This window comes from Wyeomyia smithii, chromosome 1 (assembly GCF_029784165.1).
Source record: "Wyeomyia smithii strain HCP4-BCI-WySm-NY-G18 chromosome 1, ASM2978416v1, whole genome shotgun sequence".
NCBI lineage: Eukaryota > Metazoa > Arthropoda > Insecta > Diptera > Culicidae > Wyeomyia > Wyeomyia smithii.
The window spans coordinates 11,594,044-11,601,053 of NC_073694.1; the positions used below are offsets into that span (position 1 = coordinate 11,594,044).

At 38.3% G+C, this 7,010-nt stretch overlaps 1 protein-coding gene across 3 annotated transcripts in view; it reads left to right on the top strand.

Moving 5' to 3' along the window:
• The window catches only part of LOC129717463 (uncharacterized), a 215,617-nt gene that overhangs the window by 138,854 nt on the left and 69,753 nt on the right, over positions 1–7,010 (top strand). The window lies entirely within an intron of this gene.

Genomic DNA, 7,010 nt, shown 5'->3' on the forward strand with positions numbered 1-7,010 from the left:
TTACAACTTTAACCCACACCAAAGAAAACGTAGACCAGCACGATGTGACTGCCAACTGCAAACTGGACAGAAAGCGACAAAGCATGGGGCGCAATACGAAGTCGAGAGTAATTTTGCAAAAAGGCCACCCGATACATCCAGCACGAATTGCTTTGGCTCGTTTCTTTCGTTTTGTTTCTTAAAATGAAAACAAGTTTCAGATACAAATACGATAAAAAATATTTGCTTAAAGAATTGTTCCCCAGTTGCTTCAAAAGCAGGTGTTTTTTCTTAATTTTTTTCTTGAAGTGAAAAGAGCGACACAAGGAAACAATGTTTTGCTTTTATTTGAAAGTAATTTTGGACATTTGAAAAATTGTTTTTTTCAATTATCAAAAATGAAATGGGTAACTACCTAGCAATATTGCACGGCGGCTTGTTGTAACAACTCAAACGGCGTGTGCAGAGTTGGTATTTGTTTTTTTGACGTGGGACTACGTCTTTCTTCACTACACTAAGGTACATTCTGGGAAAACTGGATTGAACATGTAACGTTTTTGGTTGGCGGAATGGAAGATTTTAGATCCTAATAGCGCTCAAACGACTGTTCCGATTTCAATAGGTAATATACCGTTGGAAAGCTAAAACATACAAGATTTGTATAACATGATAATTTTAGTTACCATTTTCTAATTACTCCGCGAAAATTGCGGGAAAGTTTGAAGGTCGAATATCCACGTACATTTTTCATACGATTGGTGTATTTCCCTAACGCAGACTTCAAAAACATAGACGAAATGATTTCACGCATTCAGTCATTGGCTAGCAATGCCAGCCAATTGGCATCGCATTCATCACCCAACGTGAGCGACGAAGAAAGAAAGCGGAAATGCTTCCACGTGATTGGTTCTTCCCCCAATCACCCAAGTTCCCCACATTCTCAGCTCATTCCCTGGTCGACCGTCAAAGCGAACAGTTCGGCTTCCCTTCGATCTGAGTTGGACCCCACCAGTGGTAATCTAATTCAGATATCGTTGTTGGAATACAGCCCGAAACTGGACGTGATCGGCTCTGGGGACCATTGGAAGCCGTTTGGATGCTGCCGATAGGAATTTGTGTAGGTATAGTGTGTCGTATACCAAGTGTGTGTGTGAGTAGCGTGTGTATGTGTGTGTGTGAGTAGCGTGTGTATGTGTGTGCGAGTAGCGTGTGTATGTGTGTGCGAGTAGCGTGTGTATGTGTGTGTGAGTGGCGTGTGTATGTGTGTGTGTGAGTAACGTGTGTGTATGTGTGTGTGTGTGAGTAACGTGTGTATATGTGTGTGTGAATGTGTGTGTGTGAGAGTGACGTGTGTGTGAGTAACGTGTATGTGTGAGCGGCGAGTGTAAGTGGTGTGTGGGTGTGTGTAAGTGGTGTGTGGGTGTATGTAAGTGGTGTGTGTATGTGTATTAGGGTGTCCCAAAATTGCACAAGTCTAGGGCTCACCCTCCAGATGATAGAGAATGGTGTTACGAACAAACTTTTGTTCGGCGGCAGCTCTAGAATATGATGTTTTCAACTGGCCCCGATGACTTTTTTGAAAAAATCGGTTTTTCTTATGTTAAATCCAAAAAACATGTCCAGTTATTCAATTTTCCATGAAACCTAATCCTTTTATATTTTTTACAGGTTCCTTAGGGTCCAAACTGTAAGGGAAAAATTCGTTTCGGATTGATTATCGTCAATTTATTTTCCTAAAAAAAATCTATCGTTTGAAATTCAATCAATAAAAGTGGGTATTAAACCTAATGCTCTCACCAACTGAATGCACTTACATTGAGTGCACAAACGTAGGCTTGACGTGGGACTATTGTGGGTGGAAAGATTTATTTCTGCCATAGCCATAGTATATAACACACACCAAACGTACAAATACCATACACAACAATCCATGAACAAAAAAAAACACATACACATGTCATAAACCATAGCATACAAACTAATAGGAAAAATAATTAACTTGTCGCCTATAAAAGTATTCTGTCGTTTGTCGTTTGTCGTTTTGCACACACATGGTATCCACACATACACGTTTTACACACACGTTATATACACACACACTACTCACAAGCACACGATCCTCAGACACACCCACGCTACTTACACACACACACACACACACACACATACACACATACACATAAGGGTGTCCCAAAATTGCACAAGTCTGAGGCTCACCCTCCAGATGATAGAAAATGGTGTTACGAACAAACTTTTGTTCGGCGGCAGCTCTTGAATATGATGTTTTCAACTGGCCCCGATGACTTTTTTGAAAAAATCGGTTTTTCTTATGTTAAATCCAAAAAACATGTCCAGTTATTCAATTTTTCATGAAACCTAATCCATTTATATTTTTTACAGGTTCCTTAGGGTCCAAACTGTAAGAAAAAATTCGTTTCGGATTGATTATCGTCAATTTATTTTCCTAAAAAAAACTCGTTTAGAAAAGAGATTTTACAAGTTTACTTTGACATTCAATCAATAAAAGTGGGTATTAAACCTAATGCTCTCACCAAATGAATACCATTAAAAGTTGGAAAATTGTATGGGGAAGAACATTGCCAAAGACTACATGGCTCTAAAATTACTTGATTTTGAGATATTCGTGATTTACTGTGAAATAAAAAGTTGAATTTTAATGTTTTCCTACAATAATCAAGGTCGAGTGAAACAATTGAATAAATATTATCAATTTTATAAAATAAAAAAAAATAATTATCGGTTTCCGTTAAACTCTACTGGAAATTTGGGAAATAAATATTGAAATTCAGTCCGCGCAAATATATATTTCGACTGTGACATACAGTCATCCTCAGTGCTAATGTGGACCGGTAATGTGGACTAGGAGGAGTGCTTGGTCGAAAACTGTGCTCGAAAACGAAAATGCTTTCTTCATCTACTTGTTTTTGCTTCATGCACCGACAGCCGACAGTGGGGCGAAGAATATGTAAAGTATCGCAACGTGTAGGATACCAAACTGCTATGGTAAGTTTTTTACAGCAGTCCAACACAAAACCAACCGCTGCCGAAGTAGCCCGATACCCTATTATTTTTTTGTCCCTTTGCAACTAATCTTTCTATTTTTTATAAAAGTGTATCCTTTGTTTTTTTTTCTGGGCGTTTACTCCCTATACCTATGACCCATGTTAACACTGACACAAAGTGTTTTATATCGATCTACGAACAACAAATAACTCACAAAAGAGCGTATTTTAATATTGAAATATTCCTAAAACGGATGCATATGGAAAGTTAGTCACAAAAAACTTTATGATGTGAAATTACTATTAAAATCATAACGCATCATTGGAGTTCGATTATTGTTGGAACTTGAGAGGATTTTTTTTATCTTCCTTTTTTTTGCAGTAATCAATTTTGCACGCGAAACGTTTGTCTTCATACTAAAAAAAACAACGCATTTTTACCTTCTTCCAAAATACGTCCATTATGTGGTTGTGTCTTGGATACAACCTTCCCAAGGTTCCCCAACTGAATCATCAGAATCAGACTCATCGGAAGACAAGATCTCAATAAGACTCGGGGAAACTAGTTTGGTAGCAGCGGCCTCTTTGAGCATTTCTGCGAACGTTGATTTTCCTCGGCGCTTTTTGTAGTTCATGTGGAGTCTGCCCACACTAGAGGCACTTCGTAGCACCTTCTTCACAAGCGTAATCCGCATGTTATTCTCCGCATTTGTCATAACGTTTTTTATTGCCGTAGTGGGTGGCCATGTGGTTTCTGCACCATTACCAGTTGACGGCTGGAATCCTTGAAAAGGCCGCAACGGGCAGACTCGACTCGCTGGCCACGCCGTCCATCTCAACTACGCAAGCTCGAAGTTCCGGCGTACTGTGGTAATGTCGGTACCGGTACCGAATCTCTACAAATTTGCTTTGTGTTCAATGTCTTTACTTTGGGCCAGGGCAAATTTTTTCGTTGGGCCCTTTTTGTTCAAAGAATTTCGAGGAATTTTTTTTTGCAAATTGTGCAACGCCTTCACACTTCGCTGGAAGGTGACGAGCAACAAAAAACCTAAATTAATCCACCTAGCGGTGAGACCCAGCCTTTGTCATTCGAACTTATTATTTGTTAAAATAGATTTACACCAAAAAAAAAAACTTTTAATATACTGCTTGATAATTTCTGCTGGAATTGTAATTCATTCTAAACAACAAATTTTTGGTAGCCAACAGCACAACTATACCGAACATTTAAAATATAACATTCGCACACATATAAACATACATTAACACATATACAAGCAAATAACATTGAATTCTTTCAAATATAAATATATTTTGTTTTTGATCGTGGTATAATCGATTTGTATATGAGTATATGAGATACTGCGTTTAAATATTCAGAAAATGAAATTCTTAACCGCAGTTGATATAACTGATCGTTTCTGAGGGACATCCAATGAATGGGCAAATACCAATCAATATGGGTTCTTCAAACCTGGATTATACCCAGTGGCCAGAATCCGCCCTCAAACCTCATTTTCAATCCAGATGACCACTTCTGGTTGCCTGATAATCATAAAATCATTAAATCCATCATAAAATTGCCGAACCGCCTGAGCTGGGTATTTCGATGGGGAAGATGGCGACAGTTTCCGAACAACAGCCTAAAGTGACAAATATCATCCAATTCGATTTGGGGTAGCGGTATAATACCCGGAGGCCAGAAATCATCTTCAGACGCCATTTTAAATTACTAGACAGTAGTTTCCGGTTTCCGGAAACCAGTCTAAAAGGGACAAGCATTACCCAATGTGAGTTTTTCAGTACCCGGGATGATGCTCAGAGGCCAGGAATCAACTCCATACTTCATTTTGAAATCCGAATTCGCGACTTCCGGTTTCTGGAAAACATCCTTCAATTGCCAAATATTATCCAAAAAAGGTATATCCACGCTTCGGATTTTAGAATATTGATGTTGTATTTGAAGGAAAAGTTGGAGCATAATATTTGAAATTTGACGTAATATTTGTACTGAGTAAATAGTTTTTCTATGATAATGACTCCTAATTTCGAACTTTGATCAAAGTAGCTAGTTTTAAACGGCGGCGGGACAAGAGGCATAATGGATGTGAGGCATAATGGATACGAGGCATACTGTCACAAGGCATAACAGACGCGAGGCCGAATACGATATTGCACGATCGCATGAGATCCAATTATTGTGACTATGTGTCCCGGATTTGCAACATCCATATCAGAATGTCAGAATTAAAAAATATCCATCAGAATGTCTATTTAAAAATATGCTGCACGTTTGATAATCGACAAAAAGCGTCATCCAACCAATTGTATATTAAACTCAGATAAGTTTTTCTCTACTTATGTAGTTCAAGTGTAATTATATATCTAAAGAGTTTAGGTTGGGCGTAGTACTAATTTTTAAATCATGCGGCGAAGACGTATAATCGAGGGCAAGGAAACGAGGCTGATGAGGGCGATATACCGTATTCCGGCTCACTTCCCCTCGGCCTCGAGTCCATCCGGCCTCGCTTCCATTCGGCCTCGCGTCCATATGCCTCGTGTTCGTATGCCTGCCGTCCATTATGCCTAGCGTACTATGCCTCGCGTCCGTATGCATCGCGTCTGTATGCTTGACGAGGTGTCATCGTTTTAAACAGCCTTTGGGTTTTGATTCTTTGTAAGTTTGAGGAACAACCTGAGGGTTTGACACCTGTTTTCTTCAAATAAGTCGTGTAGTCTTTGAGAGAATAGATAAAATAAAAGTCCGATTGCACTGGTCAACACAAGTGTGGCCCCGAAGGTCGAACTAAGAAAAAATGAAAAATTATAGCTTTTCCCGTGAATTTTTTTCCTTCTAGAGCAACTATTGTGAGCTCTAGAGCAGCATTTTTTTGGATTTTGTCAACCAGTGTTATAATCAAATGAAATGGGTACCTATAAAGCAACTAAACCTTCAATTTATAGCTAAGATTGTTGAAATCAGTCATGCCATCTTTGGCAAAATGCGTAAATTAAAAAAAAGTTTTCTGAACACGTTTCTTTCCATAACTTTCGAACTACATGTTCAGTCATCATAAAATTCGTTATTTAGGGGTTTTGAAGACTATCCGTTCATTTGATACCTGTTTTGTTCAAATCGGTTGTGTAGTTTCTGTAATAGTTTAAGTTTCATAACTTTTACATTTTGATACAAAACAGACAAAGTTACAGTCCGATTATAATAAAATTCAATAGAGTCTTATCAGGCAACTAGACCTTTCTATTGCAACCTATTTTGTGAACATCGATCCTTCCATCTCTGAGAAAAGTGGGTGAGTTCAAGCAGTCTTAGAAACATGGTTCTTGTCATAGCCTGATTTCCCATTATTATACATAACGGACAAAGTTAAAGTGCAATAACAATAAAATTCAGTAGAATCTTATGGGGTAACAAGACCTTCCATGTGACACTGATTTTGTGAAAATCGGTCCAGCCATCTCTGAGAAAAATGAGTGAGTTTAAACAGTCTTTGAAATACGTTTCTTTACATTACTTTTGAACCACATATTCGATCCTTATAAATTTGTTTTACAAATGGTTCAAAAAACAAGCCCGTTCTTTTGATACCAATTTTGTTTAAATCGGTTGTGTAGTTTTTGAGATAATGAAGTTTTGTGATTTACACATTTTGATACATAACCTCGAAACTAAAAATCCGATTACAATAAAATTCAATAGGGTCTTATGATGGGACAACTAGACCTTTCATTTTCAATTAATTTCATGGAAATCGGTTCAGCCTGAGAAAATCGAGTGTGATTGGGAGAGCGTTACACACACACAAACACACACACACACACATACAGAAAACGCTCAGCTCTTCGAACTAGGTCGAGTGATATACGAGATTCGACCCTTCGGAGCACTTTTATACCTTTGGTTTTTTCAGTAATTGCTATACCTCTCTAGGAGAAAGGCAAAAAGCTCTTTACTTCGTCTTCCCGTCTGATAAGCTTTTAGGTGGTTGT